General features: G+C 42.7%; 1 protein-coding gene across 1 annotated transcript in view; it reads left to right on the forward strand.

Annotated features, from left to right (window-relative positions):
- NEBL (nebulette) overlaps positions 1–16,505 on the forward strand; it is a 341,624-nt gene that overhangs the window by 122,711 nt on the left and 202,408 nt on the right. The gene's annotated exons all lie outside the window — the stretch shown is intronic.

Raw genomic sequence — 16,505 nt, forward strand, 5'->3', positions numbered from 1 at the left:
AGAATCCTTGATGGGAAAACGGGAGAAGAGCAGACTCTGTGAAGGAGGGAGGTGTCTAGCTAACACTCTTTGGAAATGTCAGTTGTAGCTGTTCGTAATGAGAGTAGTCAGCTCTCAGTTGCAGCGGATCTAATTATTTCCACGCGGGTTTATCTGATCGCAGGGGAGATGGTAGTTCCCTCCATCCTCTTTCTGGAGGACTTGGGACCACTTCTCAGTCCACTTAATTAGAGGAAAAAAACTCCGAGTAGGGTTTCCTGTTGGTTAACAACGCCATGAAGACTTGGTCGGCAGTTAGTTTTCGGTTTATGTAAAATGCTAATTTTCCGTGTGCTAAGCTATTAGTTCAAAAAATTGAGTGCCGGCCAAAGAGAGGCACTATGGCAGAGCCAGCAAGAACACCCCTTGCTCATTCACACCGCGGAGGGTGCCAGGACTTGGCTCCCGTCTGTGCAGCTCCAATATGCCTTTCTTCTCATCAAGTTAGGATTAATTAGGTAATTCTGGAGAAGTACTTCGAGCACATTGGAAAACAGAACTAAATCAAGCAATCAAATATTTGTTTCCTGCCTGTTACATGTCCTTGTTCTGTGCAATAGAATTTATAATTAGTTAATCCTCTCTTCACAGAGTTCACGGGGTGTCTGAGGAAACAGGACTAACATACCACCCCCCAACCTCGAGCAACTATGTTTAATTTAAAATAAGGACTCAGAAATGGGGGGGCGAGTATGGGTTGGTCTGGTTATGCTTCATGCTGGCGGGGGGGGGGTCTGAGTGGAGCCTTGAAGGTTGACAGAGGATCTGATATGAACCCTTATCTCCTTCCTTTAGAGAGCACACCGCTCCCTTTGGGTTCAGTTAGTGGTCATAGGTGTCGTCTACTTGGTCCAGGAACAAGCATTTATTGTTTTCCTACCACACGCCTGACCTCTGGAAAGGCAAAGAAAAAAGGAGCTCACTGTTTCATGAAAGGCTGATTTTATTCTCCCTCAGGTAGGTAGCAAGCTGCAAACTTCAGAAGACAGAGCACACACACAGTTCTGGGCTCGTGGGATAGGAGTTCATAGAGGGGCACAAAGCGCTATGGGGTCTCCAAGCAGTGGTCAGGTGAAGGCATCAGATTTTCTGTAAAATTTTGCTCAAAAATCATCTCCTTCAGAAAGAAAATGTAAGACTTCATCAGACAGATGGCATGGGGAAATTCAACTCAATTCAAGAAACACGTGTTGACTACTTACTATGTACAAGGAATTGTGCTAGGTGTTGGGGGAGGGAAAAGCATCACCATCATCATCATTATCGTCGATCTTGCTGTATTCAGGGCACATAATTTTACATGTACTATTTCATTTCCTCTCAAACAGCCCTATGAGACAGGTATTTATTATTATCCCTATTTAGATGAAGCATTCAACCTTTAGAGAGTTTAGAGAACTCACCCTTTCAAACTTAGCAAGGAATTGAACTTGGAATAGAACCTGGATCTGTGAGCCCCAAGTGTCCACAATCTCAACCAGTACTCTGGTCACATTACTCAGAGAGCACCTAGAAAAGGAGATGTGTAAGCGGATACTTTCAGTACAAGCCAATAGGGCAGTGTATGTAAAGGTAGAATTTCGCATAAAGTGCAAAAGTCACACATAGGAAGAAGTCCTCTCTCTCCCCTCCCTCCCCTCCTCCTTCTTCTCTTTTCCCTCCTCCTCCTTTTTCTCCTTCTCCTTCTTCATAAGCGATTAAAATACTTCTAGAGTGTTTCTACCTGTGCAAAGACATGGAAAGATATCTACCCTAATGGTAGTATTCATTACTGGCAAATCATTTAATGTTAGCATATTAAATGATTTGATTCTGTGGTAGAGCATTCCCTTTGAGTTTTGATACCAAGAATTCTGAACAGCTCAACAGTTTTGGTGGAAGATTGACTATTAGCATTTTATTTACTTGTTTGGATAACCTGTGATGCTAAATGAGCCAAATCTCTTCATTACTCCCAAGTTTTGAAATTCTGAAATCCTTTAGAATTGTTTGGTTAAAACTTCTATTTTTTCTTTTAGTTCATTAGCTTACCAAATGAGCCAAAATGAAGGGAAAACAAAAACAAATTTTCAGTCCAACCTAGGACTGAACCTATTTATGGTTACATATTGTTATCTTTTCCTTTTTTCTCTTCTCTGTCTCGGTCTCTTTCTTTTTCAGAGGCTTATGAACATGGCCAGCACTTTTTTTTTTTGGCCTGAGTGTTAGATCCTCTCAAGCTTTTTGGGGATCTATATTAGGTGCCGATTGTCATAATAAAATGATACAAAATACCGGAGAATAAACAAGGAAACCATGAGTTAGCTTTTCAGAACTGGTGATAGGCGGTGGCTTACAGGCATTATCCAGCTTGCAAATAATTGGTGCCTGTCCACTTGGGCAGCCACTGACCGTGCTGGCTGTGGATGGCTCTGGAACTCTGCAGACAAGGCGGGGAGGGGAAGCATTCCTTCGTCACTAGCTCCCTTTCCATCACATATCACAGGATGAACTGCTTCAAAGAAATAGCATAACTGGAGGTTAGGTGCCCCCACTGGCCCACAGTGACCCATACCGTAATGGGCAAAAGTGGAGACTTTTCCTTCTAGTGGTATTAGTAACATTGTACTTCATCCGTGGGGCATCGGCCTTTCACTGCATGCGTTGGGACCACCGTGATGTCCTTGTTTTTGTGGGGAGGTGAGCCTTGAGTTCCAGAGCCTTGCCTAGTAAACTAAACTTCTGGAACACAAACTCTTTGTAAGTTGGGCAGTCCCTAAACTTTAAAAACTTAAGTGAGGTGAAAACCCCCTTAGGAGAGAAATTTTTTTTTTTTTTTTTTTTGCGGTACGCGGGCCTTTCACTGTTGTGGCATCTCCCGTTGCGGAGCACAGGCTCCGGATGCGCAGGCTCAGAGGCCATGGCTCACGGGCCCAGCCGCTCTGCGGCATGTGGGATCTTCCCAGACCGGGGCACGAACCCGTGTCCCCTGCATCGGCAGGCGGACTCTCAACCACTGCGCCACCAGGGAAGCCCAGGAGAGAAATATTTTAAACTTACTATTTTCACATGATGTCGTAGCAAGTGTTTCTTTTTTTCAGGCTGTGGCAGAAAAGGCACAGATGCTTTGAGTACTTTACATCAGGAGTCTGTGGACTTCATAAAGCTGGGGAAATTGTTCTTCAAATGGAATCTTGAAGGGAAGCCTTCATAGAAAAGAGAGCAAAAACAGGGCCGTTGTAGCTTTAGCAAGGGGAGGAGGTGCAAACCCCCCTCTCATGTTCCCCCTGCTTCTCCCCATTCTCCCCCTCTAGGGCCTTGGGATGAATGTCTTAGGAAGCCTTGGGCCTCTGTAGGGGAGAGTTCTGAAAAGCACTGCTGAAAGACAAAAGGTTAGCTAACTTTCCCGCTTGGTCGTTTATGTGATTGGCTTCGCTGTTTGCAATCCTGCCGAAAATAATGGAGAATTGGGGCTCCCTGGGTTCTTAAATGGAGTGTGTATGATTTATGAGTGCTGATAAGATGACATTGAAAATTATGATGGATCGAATACAGATTATTCTGGAATCTTGCGTGTTCATTCTGTAATCTATGTTACTTCTTTTTTAATCTTCCATGTTTCTCTGGGGGCATAAAAAACATGGCGCACAGGGAACAGGATATATGACAGTCGTAAGGTGAGAAGTTGACGTGGTTTTTTAATAGGGAAACAGAATAGTTGCACATCTCTGCGGGAGGAATGAAGACACATGTCTAATATAAATCTCTGGACGGTCAAGGAGGTGGGGCTGTGACCAGCGTTCCCTTTCTGGCTTGCCCTGGGTAACTTTCTGTTCCTCCTCATTCTGTCTTCCATTTTCAGAGGTTTTTTCTCTCTGTTCTCTGTCATCTAACCAGCCAGTATGGTGTTCAGTTATTACCTAAAGCAGGACTCCTCTCAGGTGGCATTTGCTTTTTAATAGGGTATCACTGAGGACTGACTTCCTTCAAAGCAACAGATGCACGACTAGGGAACATCAGTAATTGTCTAAAGATGACTGGAAAGCTCCTTTGGAGAGCATCCTCTGTGTATGTGTCAAATCTCACCCCAGAGGCCCCAACCCGATCATAAAGTTGACCTGAATTTCATTTGCCACCCAGCGCCCGTGATATGCCAAATTCTGTGCTAGATATGGGAGATGCTGCAGTGAGCAAAATCATATAAACCTTCACTCTCAGGGGATTTATGTATGGTCTAGTGGAGGAGAGGGCGATAATAAAAGATTAACGAACATAGGCAAAATTGCAACTGTGACAAGAGCTGCAGAGAGAGAGCTGTGTGTATCTTAATTATGTTTAAAAACATTTTCAGAGAGTTGGAGGCCTGAGTGCTTTTCTGCAGGCAGGTACATAATGGGATCTCAGAGTGGCCTGCTGCATCCTGCCCAGCTGTGGATCCCATTTCTAAATGCATATCCTTTTTTTTTTTTCCGATTTCCTGGTCTTAGCTGACGATTCTTTGCTCCTTGCTGGGTCCTCTTACCGTCCCTTATCTCATGCGACAACCTCATACTTCTAAACAGGAAGACTGTCTCTCCAGATAGTTTTCGTTGGTAATTCTTATATTCCGCTGATCTCGGACAAGAAGCCTTTCATATTTGCTTTTTAATTTTCCATCTTCTTTGAACCTAATTTTGGCAGCTTTATAGTTCCCATCTTTTGATTTTTCACCATTTGATGCCGTATTTTGATCCTAGGGTGATGCTTCTTATTTCTCACAATAAGCGCTTTCTCATGTATGTAAAGGTAAAAGTTCACAGGGAGAAGCTTCAGCATGTTTCTTTTCAAGGTTTTGAGGCAGTGAAAATGATGAGAGATTATGTTTCACATATAGGAAGGGCTGAATGTGAATAAGTACTTCAAAGGAGAAATATTAATTCACTTGATGTGGCACATTTCTTTCAGGGAACAGAACATGCTGTGCAGATGTTAACTCTAACCCCCACCATCTCCCACAAGTCAGGTTGTTTTTCTGTTTTACTTCTGGATAAAATGATGTAAGCGGCAAATATGTCAGGAGTGACAGACAGCAAAATAACCAAGATGTTTTGATTTGCTGTGTCATGATGGAGTTTTAGAGCCTTTCATCACAGGGGCCTGGTTTTCTACCTCTCACCCTTCTGAAATGACCCATGTTCTTTCCATCTGTTCTCAGAGTCCCAGCAGAGTGGTTCTTTGGTGCCCTCCCGGCTCATCCTGCCTCCCTGCCCATGGTGCCCACAGCCGGTGGTAGAGGGTGGAGGTGCTGTACTCTGGGTGGGCAGGCCGTGGGCTACTTGTTATTATTCTGTGGGCCACAGCCAGATTACTTGTCCTTTTAATCAGCCACTTGAATATATAGCCTATCAATTTTGTGGCTCTGGGGTCATGGATATAACAGCTGTGATGAGGAGACTGTTTTAAAAATATGAAGTCAATGTGTTTTTCATCTTTCTCGTCTATAAATCATGTTCTGCTTTACCACCTCACACTTACGGCTCCAGAGGAGGGAGAAGAGTGAACCCCACTTTGAGAAGGAGGGAATATGGTCCCGGGTGAAGGGGACGCCTATCCTTCCTTCTGGCCATGGTAACTTGTAGAAAAAAGGCAGGAGAAAATCAGAGACTGAAACGTGCCCCTCCCCCGTCTCTTCCAGTGGAAGTCTCTCGTTGGGAAGATGGGGGAGGCATGGCAGGTCGGTGGAGAGCAGCGAGAAGCAGAGACGACCAACGCACGAGGCATCCTGCCAGCCCCTGCCAGCCCCACGGTGTGCCTGCGGGCAGGGAGAGAACCGGAGTTTAGTCCCTCATGTGGCGCAGAAAGGGTCAGACATCCCGGCGCAGTAGGGGCAGTAGAGGGATGCTGAGGGTGCGCGCTGAGGAGCTGGCAGGGGCAGTGCCACCGAGGAAGAATGGGCCCCGGGAGCCAGGGGTGGTGCGCGGCAGGGAGGAGTGGTGGGACCTCGGCGAGAGCTGCCCTTCTGAGCCGGGGGAGAAGACACCGTGAGGGCACCAGCCAGAGGCTTCGTCAGGGACGCCAGCAGGGGCCCAGCGAGCGCGAGGACGGGGAGAGGCCACCGAGGTCAGACGAGTTGGAGGAGAGAATGAGGGAACGTGGGCCTGGGTCCGGCGCTTCACCCTTGCTTCCCTCCGAGGTCACTGCCTCAGCATGGAATCAGGCCACGAAACCAAACTTATAGTGCAGTATCAGATTCAGAAAAGTCCTCTTGGTGGTAGCCAGCAGCACACAGTAGGTCTGATTAGTGCGTTGAATCTTTCAACTCCTGTCAAGTACCTGTGTTTTCTTTTGCCAGAAATTATTTGGTCTAGTTATCGTTTCATGTTATCTCAGAACTTTGCTTATAGCGTCCGGTGTCTTCAGGAGGACCTCCCGCCGGAGTTGTACACGGGCCTTGTTCAGATGGAAACTGGCTCGAGAAATTCTGTGCAGAAAGATGACTATGATGGCTTCATTCTTTAAAAAAGCTTCCATTTGCAGCAATCACTGTGTTGTGTTCTGAAATGAGATCTCTACTTAAGCTTCCGAAAATATTGGTTGTACTTTTTAAAGGGTGAGGACAGCAATTAGAATTTCCCTCCCTTCCTTCATCCCTCCTCACCTCTCGATTTCTGGTGAAGTCAAGGATGAGGATGATAGAAAATCAGAAATTAAGGTAACACACATTTGAGCCTAACTAGTAGGGAAGTTAAAGCTCCATTTGACTGACACTCTGAGTTCCTATTTATATGAAATTGTCTTTATTGCAAGGGAATCTATAATCTGCAAATATCTTCTAAGGGAAATTTAACAAGCCTCTTCAGCTACAGATTTAGCTTCCTAAGCATGCAGTACTTCTAGACCCCAAGGAACTAAATATACCAAATTTCACATTCTTACTTAAACTAAAGATGTGAAGAATAGTGAAACCAAGGTTCCTATCCTATTTTGTTGTTGTTGTTGTTGTTGTTGTTTTGTTTTTTTGCGGTACGCGGGCCTGTCACTGCCACGGCCTCTCCCGTTGCGGAGCACAGGCTCCGGACGCACAGGCCCAGTGGCCATGGCTCACAGGCCCAGCTGCTCTGCGGCACGCGGGGTCCTCCCAGACCGGGGCACGAACCTGCGTCCCCTGCATCGGCAGGCGGACTCTCAACCACTGCGCCACCAGGGAAGCCCTCCTATCCTATTTTTAATGAAACAAACAATCTTAGAGCCCTTATACAGATATCTTTCTTTATCTCTAGAATGGCTATAATGCTTATAAATTATTAAAATTAAAATGAAAGTAAATCTTAACTGTGTTTCTTCTATGTACTTTGCAAGATTTCCTTAGAATTGGATAATCTCCAAGGCTCTGAGAGAACTTTTCATTCTAGAATATTTTATTCTCTACAGGAATGTCACTTAAAGTCTTAGGTATGTATATATACTATTTATATTATTACATATAATACATATAAAATCTTTGTATGTGTGTATATGCATGTAATGCACATATATACATTGTACATATATGTTTATACAGGTATATACATCTGTGTATAATATGCAGATACACACATCCATATACATACACATATATTTATATATATACATACATATAATAATATAATAAGGCTAACTTGGAGAGACAATGTTCAGAAAATAGTCTCCTTGAAAATCTGAAAGACCAAGAAAACGTGAAGTATCTTTTCTCTTTTGTTATCGATGGCTAAGTATGATTTAATTCACTGCCGGACACTGAAACAGCTGCACCATTTGCAATCTTAGTTCCCATCATGTAAATTAGCTCTGCAGTTCCTGTGTCTTTTAGTCATTCCATATGTTTTAGGAAATAGCTAAGGTGAAAAAGTGTAACAGAGATGGTATTATTTCTGGAAGTGAGGTAATGAGATCTTTTTCAAAATATCACCTATTCCAGAGGGCAGATTACTCATTTCACAATATAACGAGCAGAGACGTCGTTAAAGCTTTACCTGTTTTGATGGGCCTTACTCTCTCTGTAGTTTCTTAATTAATTTAATGTTTTTTTAATAGCTGTTTTCTTTATCCTTTGTTTTAAATTTTAAACTAGAAGCTAGAGATCTTATTAATGTAACAGTTATTACTTAATAACCAGGCTAAGCAATTGTCAAGACTATATTTATACGATTTGATGATAAGGGTGATAATGCATGAAATGAAGTAGAAACAAAGAAAATAATTTCATGAAAATCAGGAGTCTTATGGGAATGAAGAATTAGATACTTTATTACAAAGCAGACAGATGCTTTTCTAATTTTTTCTTGACATTAATTACAAATCAAGAAAAATCAAGGTGTTTTTGATTTCAAACCTTTACTAGCAAAGAAATCTCATTTAAGGACCCACATGTACTTCTTGTAATTTAATTCTGTATAAAGCTGCTTCAATTATTTATTGGTTTAATCTACATTTACTGAATACCTCCTTTGGCCAGACACTGCCTGCTCTTGGGGTGAAGGTGTGTGTGGACAGAAGCCAGCAGCGTTGGGGAGGAACATGACCCCTGACTTAGAGGTGTTTATTGAGTTTCCTCAAAAGATATTCTCCCAAATTCTGCAAACAGTTATTTTTTTCTGTGCTCTATGTAGCTTTCCGCTCTCATTCTCTGCTGAAATGTTTACCCGTTCGTTCTGGGAATGGAAGCCCAGAATGACTCTCTTTCCCTTTACATAGATCAAATACCAGCTGCTCTGAGAAACTATGTCTTGGGGAAGAAATGATCTTTTTTTTTTTTTTTTTTTTTTTTTTCTTTTTGTGGTATGCGGGCCTCTCACTGTTGTGGCCTCTCCCGTTGCGGAGCACAGGCTCCGGACGCGCAGGCCCAGAGGCCATGGCTCACGGGCCCAGCCGCTCCGCGGCATATGGGATCCTCCCAGACCGGGGCACGAACCCGTATCCCCTGCATCGGCAGGCGGACTCTCAACCACTGCGCCACCAGGGAGGCCCAGAAATGATCTTTTAACTGGTTTTGGAAATAACTCCCCAGCACCCATGCCCTTTTGTAAACTTTTTTGTAGAGTTTGCTCCTTCTTAAGATAATGTGGGTAAAATATTTTTGATTGTTTCATGGACACAGGAAAGCTTCTCCAATAAAATCCACTTTTTTGGGGGGGTGTTATCATCAGGAGAATTAAATCATGTCATCAGCAATATCCCAATCCTCTTGTTATCCTGCAGACCCCTCACCCTTTTTGGGTCATGGACCCCTTTGGAAGTTTGATGAAAGCCATTGAACTTCTCCTTTGGAAAAGTTACAAAAGCAAAAATATGCCAACTTTAGAATATAATTGCAGGGAGTTCATGGGTCAGCAAAGGTCATCAGAGTCCCAGGTTTTAGGAGGTGTGGTCAGGTCAGCCAGTGGGAGGAGCAAAGAAAAATAGGCTGAACTTAGAGGTTTAGCAGAGGCTAGAGGATTGGCACAGAGGTTATGGATTCCCTGCCTTCTAAGCACAAATTTATCTTGATTAAAATATTAACTGTCTTGGAAATGTGAAATGGTACTGCCTTAAAGAAAGCAATCTAGCGACAACTGTTAAACCTTAAAAATACACATACTCTTTGATCCAGCAGTTCCACTCCTGGGAATTTCTCCTGTAGAAACAGAAATATCAGCATATAAGGCACATGGGCAAGGATCTCTGGGTCAGCATTGTTTGTAGCAGCAAAAAACTGGAAACTGAATGAAAGCCTGTCAACAAATAGTAGAATAAATTATGATAACCCAGACCACAGAATATTATGCAGCCATTAAAAAGAATGAAATAGAGGTAAACCAGATACCTTTGGGATGTCCATGTGGTATTACTCAGTAAGAAATTTAGATACAGAAAAGTGTATAAATTACAAAACTCTCCCTCTGTGCATGTGTGTGCATATCTATGTCTGTATTTGCATATGTCTGATTAAGATTATATGTGTGGGGAGAAAAATATGAAGTAATATACACTAGGGTGTTAGCATTTGTTCTGGGGTCTTATCCATGGTGAGCCAAACAAAGGGGAAAAAATGGTTAAAATAATTTCAAAGATGTATATGATGGCGTGAATGCATTTTATGCAGTTATCTATCTGTCTATATCTGTCTATCTCTATTTATTATCTATATGTTGGTGGGTATATGTGAGAAGAAAGAAAACAATGACTTAGAAACATAATTGCTTGTATGTATTTAGCATTCCATTCTTTTACTTCTTTCACAGCCAGTAACACTGGAGCTTTTCAGTTCAGTCTTGTGGGGCTAACTAGGCCAATTTGGCCAGCCTGCGATCTCCCTGCTGACTTATTAGGTGGATTTCCTGTGACTCACTGCTCTAAAGTTATTTAGTCTTTAGCAAATGTTTGTTGGATGGCTATTTTATGTCATGTACTAGGCTTTGTGCTGGGAAGACTCAAAGAGCTAAGGGGTTTGTGTGTGTGTGTGTGTGTACACAACTCAGGGACTGTTTGCAGCTGCGTTTGAACTTCCTCCCCCCAATCTGTCATTTATCTGCTTGTGGGTGTGTAGGGTGGAGAGCATAGGTGCTGCTCTCATGCCAGGAAGAACCTAAGAATTTGGAGTAGGATCTTGACGTTCCTTCTTTTTGTTCCATTAAATGACCTACTGCCTAATTCTCCAACTTTTCCTCAGAGATGCCTGAAGACCTCTAGAGAGGATAGTACTGAAAGGACTTTAAAGGAAAAAGAAGTATGAGGTGCTTCCTGTAGATCATTGTCTCTCAAAATTGTGGTTTCCCACATTATAGTTACCTGATGACCATGTGGAAAATGCTTATTTGTGGAGCTGGCCCCAGACTCACTAAGAGGGAGGCCTAGAAATCCAGTGTTATTAAGTGCCCCATGTAAGCCTTACACACGTGAATGTTTGAGAGCCAGTTGCATCAAATTTTGCTTCAAATAATGAGCCTTCCTGGCGTCTTTCCCCAGAATTTTACCAAGACTTTTCCATATCCTTGGACTGCTTTCCCACGTGGTTGTGGAAAGCTTAGATATTGTGCCATGTGGAAATTGGTCCCCATTCACTGGTTTCTCATTCAGATGGACTGACCTCCGTCTGTCAGGCAGGATACTTGGAGTCGTGCACTGCTGCCGGGCTTCTGAAAGCTTATGCCACTGCTCAGGATCCAAGTCCAGGGAACATAGGCAGGAGGAGGGATGCTTTAATTCCGTTTTAGAACATTTAGGTATTTGACTCAGCAGATACTCTTACAGACATTTTTCTAATATCAAAATGGCTTTTTATTTTCCTCTTTTTGTTTATTAGTGATGTCTGCATTTTAGAGGAGATTTTATGAAGAGAAACTTTGAGACCATAGTGTCACTACTGAACACACACAATTTCATTCTGAATGTAAAGAAATCAATGTAGATCAGAAAAGGACTAGAATGGTTTGAAAAATCAACCATCTGATGGTCAAATTCAAATGTCTTTAATGTAACAGAGTCAGTATATACATACACGCAAGAGAGAATTTCAGGTTACAATGCATTTTGTTGTTTGTAACGACAGGAGTAAACCCAGGATTTGCACACATGATGTAAATGTTTTGGAATTCTTGATTCTTTGGACTACTTCTGGTTTATTTATAAATATTCGTAATAGAATCAAGAACTGAAAGTGTTTTTCAGATATCTAAGATTTATCCCGTTACACAGGTTTCTTTCCCAGTCGTTTTATCTAAAATGTCAAAGTAACTGAAGCAAAGGCTAGTTCATATGAAAAGCAGAACTGAGTGACTGTTCTCCTACATTCCTCATGTGATTGTACCTGTATAGACAACCACCTTAGTACTGTTCTGATTAGAAAGGCCTTGTCTGAGAACCTTTTATCTCCACAGCAGGATAGATACAATCCGAGTCGATACTAGAAACCCACGGCTTCATCCCTCAATCAATAATCATCGATTGAGTAGAGTTGGTTTCAGGGCTATGTATTAGATAGCATGAGGCTTACAGAAGAAGAGTCATAGTTTCTGCCTTTGAAGAACAATCTAATTCAGAAGGTAGTTCAAATATGCACGCTCTGACATGGTTCCATAACAAAAGGTTCTTTCAACAAATACTAGGGAAGACAACATAAAGAAGTGATGATGGAACAGGGGAGGTGTTGGAGAGCAGGCACACGACATTGTAGAGAGACGGCTGAACAGGAGCAAGATGCGAGGAAGCCATGAGCATAGTCCATAAAGCTGTCTCCATCCGAAAGTCGTCAGCTGGAGGGTGTGGGCAGTCAGTCAGGGGAGTCTGTGCTCTGGAGGGTGGAGAGACTTTGGAACGAAATGACGAGGTCCTCAATCAGGGTAGTGAAAAAGCTGTTGAAGAATCATGGTCTAGGGATTTTATCCAATGCAAAGGTTGGAGAAATGAAAGAACTCCAGTGTGAGGAAGTGAGGAGGCTGAATCAGGATCGTGGCTGTGAAAAGGAAGCAAAACTTAGTGTTAACTTTTGGAGACAATTGGATATTAGGGATAAGTTGGGGAAAAAAAAATAAAGCCATATAATGAAAATATTAGTGAAGGTATTAAACTCATCAATCTGAGACACTTTAAATTAGGGGGGAAACAGTGACTAGTGGTGGGGAATAAACCTGATTAATTGACTTTTAAATTTTAAATTGTCTGTGGATTTTTGGTCTTCAGAAATGCATTTGTGTCATAAACTGTCATTGAATAGACCTTTGACATGGTAAATATTCTGTGGTTTAGAATAACTTTATAGGCTTTCATTTAGTAGGTGGTAAATAAGTGCTGGATGACAAATTCTGGTATTTATCTTGCAAGGTAATCTGCAGTTCTATGAGACGTGTTTTCCTGCCTGGGACACAAAGCTCTGCTACAATTATTTGTGAATAACTTTTTATGACTCATGTTCTAAGACTATTGTAAATTGCCATTTAAAAGAACAATGTTTCATCAACATAAAAAAACCTCCCTCCTTCCTACATCAGGGGTATTTTCCTCTTGTCTAAAAAATACATACTTCTTTTTGGAAGTCGACACTTACACTGAGCTGGTACTTTTTTTCTCTGGAAGGGAAAAAAAAAAAAACACTTAGAAAAACCCAACTAACCAAACAAATCACCTTGATTACTACCTACAGAGAAAAAGAGCTGGCTTTATTTTTTCTCTTGTGCATGTTTTTAGATCAATCCATATATGAGAAATAGTTATGTTAGAAAGTGTTTGGATATTTGGTGTAGTGGGTGTAGAGAATGGGTACATCAAATTGCTACCTAACAGAGCAAGGAAACAAGTTCATACTGTCTATTGGGAAACAAAGCGTATGACTATTAAAAAGAAAAAAAAAAAGTGTTGAAAGAGTGTGTTGAGTTGCCAGGGACCCCTAAGCTTCTACAGTCTGTTCACGTGGGGAGTGCTGTTAGTCATCTATCTCCTAGTTGCTGACCAGAGGCCTTTACCAATAGTGGCATTATTTTCCTGGGTTTTTATTTCCCTGGAGTACCTATGATAATGCTGCAAATCATTTATTTTGGTAGACCTTGAAATTATGTCCACCTTACAACTTGGAAAACTTTGGGTAGGAAGAATCTTCTGGCTGTGTTTCACTTTGCAGCTTCTTCGGCTCTCACTTGCTACACGGGCTCTGAGCCTGTTCTGTGGAATGTGTGTATGACACGGGTGCCTGTTCCACTTCCTACGCGCCAGTCGTCCTCTTGTACCAAGCCGCCCTTCTCCCCATGGAATGTGGCGGCCAGGCGGTGTCAGCTTTCGGTCAGCTGGCTGGCCCTGGTGGGGTAGAACCTGGTGTCCAGGTCTGACTCCACACTTGCTTTTTCCTGACAGCCTTCCTCTCTATGATATCTTGCCCATGACTTTCTGGAGAGAAAGTGGGATACATAGAAGCTAATAGGGGGATCCTTTGCGGGCTCTGCACCTCTCCCCTGTGCTTTCCCGAGCTTGTCCTCTGCCCTTTGCTCTCAACACAGACACCCATGACCGTCTGACCACTGCTTTCCTCTTCCTCCTTGCACTTGGCTTTCCCTTCAGTGCATCAGCTTCCTTCCAAATCTTTGTCCGTCTTCCAGACGGCAGAGCATCCAGAAAGACTGGAGATACGTTTTCTGGTGTCCATGTGAAGCTTTTGCTTACTTAGATACATTTTGGGATATGACTTTCTTGTTTCAAGGGCCGTTTTTCTGTTAGCAGTAAGTATTTGACCCTTCCGTCTCCAAATGTCTGGAGTTTAGATTTAAACAGATTCTAAATCCACTTGATTTTTTTCTACAGCTATTTCACTCCCTCCTTTGCAAATGCTGATCTGCAGGTTACCTAGGAATGGCTTCTCCCTCTTCAGAGACCTCTGTTGTTTGCAAGGGGTCAGCATCTTGCAACCCTTTGCAGACAGGGAGAGTGATAGGCTTTGTTTGGCCAGGAAAAGTCACTTTTGACTGAGGATATAGGTAAAATGAAAATCTTCTGTAGTGCAACATCCAGGCACTAAGTTAAACCACCTGCTTCAGCTGTAGCGTAGGGCCCCCTGTGTGGCCCGTCACATGCGTCACTCTAGGGTGAAACCAACACGTCACAGCAGAACGATAATAAACCTGTCGTGGTGGCCACCGTCCTCTTCGGGCCCCTCTGCCTAGTGGCCAAAGTCCTTTCTGAGTTAAGAGATTCACCCATGACGAATATGGTGACGGCTGGCATCCAAAATATAACAATTCATGGTTGCAGTTAGAGCTTAATTTCCTTAAACCTTTCATCAGGGAAGGAAGCACTTTATAGTAAATGACTGTGTTGCTTGAAATCATCTGCCCGTGGAGCCTTCATTATATTCCTTAGTCATTACGGTTTGCATCACATGATCTTTTCTCAAACATCAGCCTGGTGAACCAACAATGAAATTGCATTTCTTTGAATTAGAGTACAGATTATTATGGCAGAAAAAGACATCGAAGGGGAAACGTTCATGTTTATGTTTGAATAAATGTGAAAGCTTAATGGCCTCAGAGGCAGTTAAAGCAGAGGTTGTGAGAGAACCCAGAACCGTGGTACCTCATTGCTTTAGATGTGTCTCTGAGTGAGTGCAGGCAGAACACTTTCACTTTCCAATCCCGGGTGTATACATCCTGGACGTACAGTCATTTGGTGTGTATTTCTCGTGTGGGTAGGAGAACACAGCATCACTGATGGTTCTTATTTTGACCTCTGGGCTCTAACACGCATTAGGCAATCAATCAATGATGATTGAAATAAAGTGGAAAAGTCTTGACTCAGAGAGGGTCCCCCTCCCCCATTTCTTGCCCACACACACCTGGGCTTCTCCATGGCTTTTGTATGGTTAACGCAGTCCTAAGATGGGGAACATTTTGGCGCTGCAGATGGGAATAAGCAGTTAAAACAACAGCCTGGGAAAGAGAATTATTGCTTGCTTGGGCTTATTTATTTGGCTCTGACCCCGGGCCTTACCTGACCTACATATCCAGCATGATCCCTGGATTCCAGAGAGCCAACCTTGCCTTGCTGTTGGCTTCCGGACCCTGTCATGAGTGTGATCGACTCCTGGGTCCATCCTTGTCATCCTGCCATCTCACCTTTGCCGCTGTTCTCCTTAACTGTATACTGGAAAGATAGGAGTCACTTAGTGGAAAATAAAGTGATGCATTAAGTAACTTAATTGGGGCTAGCTATGGAATCAGATTGTGACTTTTACATGGTATCTGAGTTGACATGTTGCAGAGTACTAGAAGCAAAGCCAGTTGGATTCGGAATATAATGTGCAGAGAGATAGTATCATTGCTGTGTGCTTTATTATAATTTCTATTTTTCCTCACAGCCATCTGCTATGTTATATATTTGTTTATTCTGATGTCAAGTGTAAGACCTAGATATAGCATTTTTCTTATTCTACCTTTCCTCCTGCCCTCTTTCAGCTGCACAATTCTTGTAGCAGTCAGAGCCTGTGGTTGCCAAATGCCCGTGTTGCAAGAGCCCCAGCAAGGATAGAGATCTTGTGTTTGTTTTCCCCATAGATTACAGATGAATGAATGAGCGAATGATTGGAATCAACATGAGACATTATTTAGTGAGGGTTTATAATGAGCCAGTCATTGTGCTCAGGGCTTTTTGTAGAGTGTCTCAGTAAATCTTGATGATAGCTTCCTTAGGTAGGCATGCTCATTCTCATTTTGTAGCTGAGGAAGCTGTGGCTCAGAGAGGTTGAGTAAACCACCTGGGGTCACATAGCTAGTTGGGCCCCTTGCCAGCCGTTGGCCTCAGGTCCTTCTGACTCCAAAGCCTGAGCTGTTCCTTACCAAGCCAGGCTATCTCAATGTAGCCGCTCTTATAAATGACATTTTTGTGATTTCAATACCATATCATAGCAGTGCGATGACATTTTAGGTTTAAAATTCTCCAAGTTCTCTTCATGAGGTTAAAATTTTTATATTTGGACTTTTAAAATTGTAATTTCTGGTAAATATCTTATTATT

Source organism: Mesoplodon bidens, assembly GCF_964165515.1.
Source record: "Mesoplodon bidens genome assembly, chromosome: 3".
Taxonomy (NCBI): Eukaryota; Metazoa; Chordata; class Mammalia; order Artiodactyla; family Ziphiidae; genus Mesoplodon; species Mesoplodon bidens.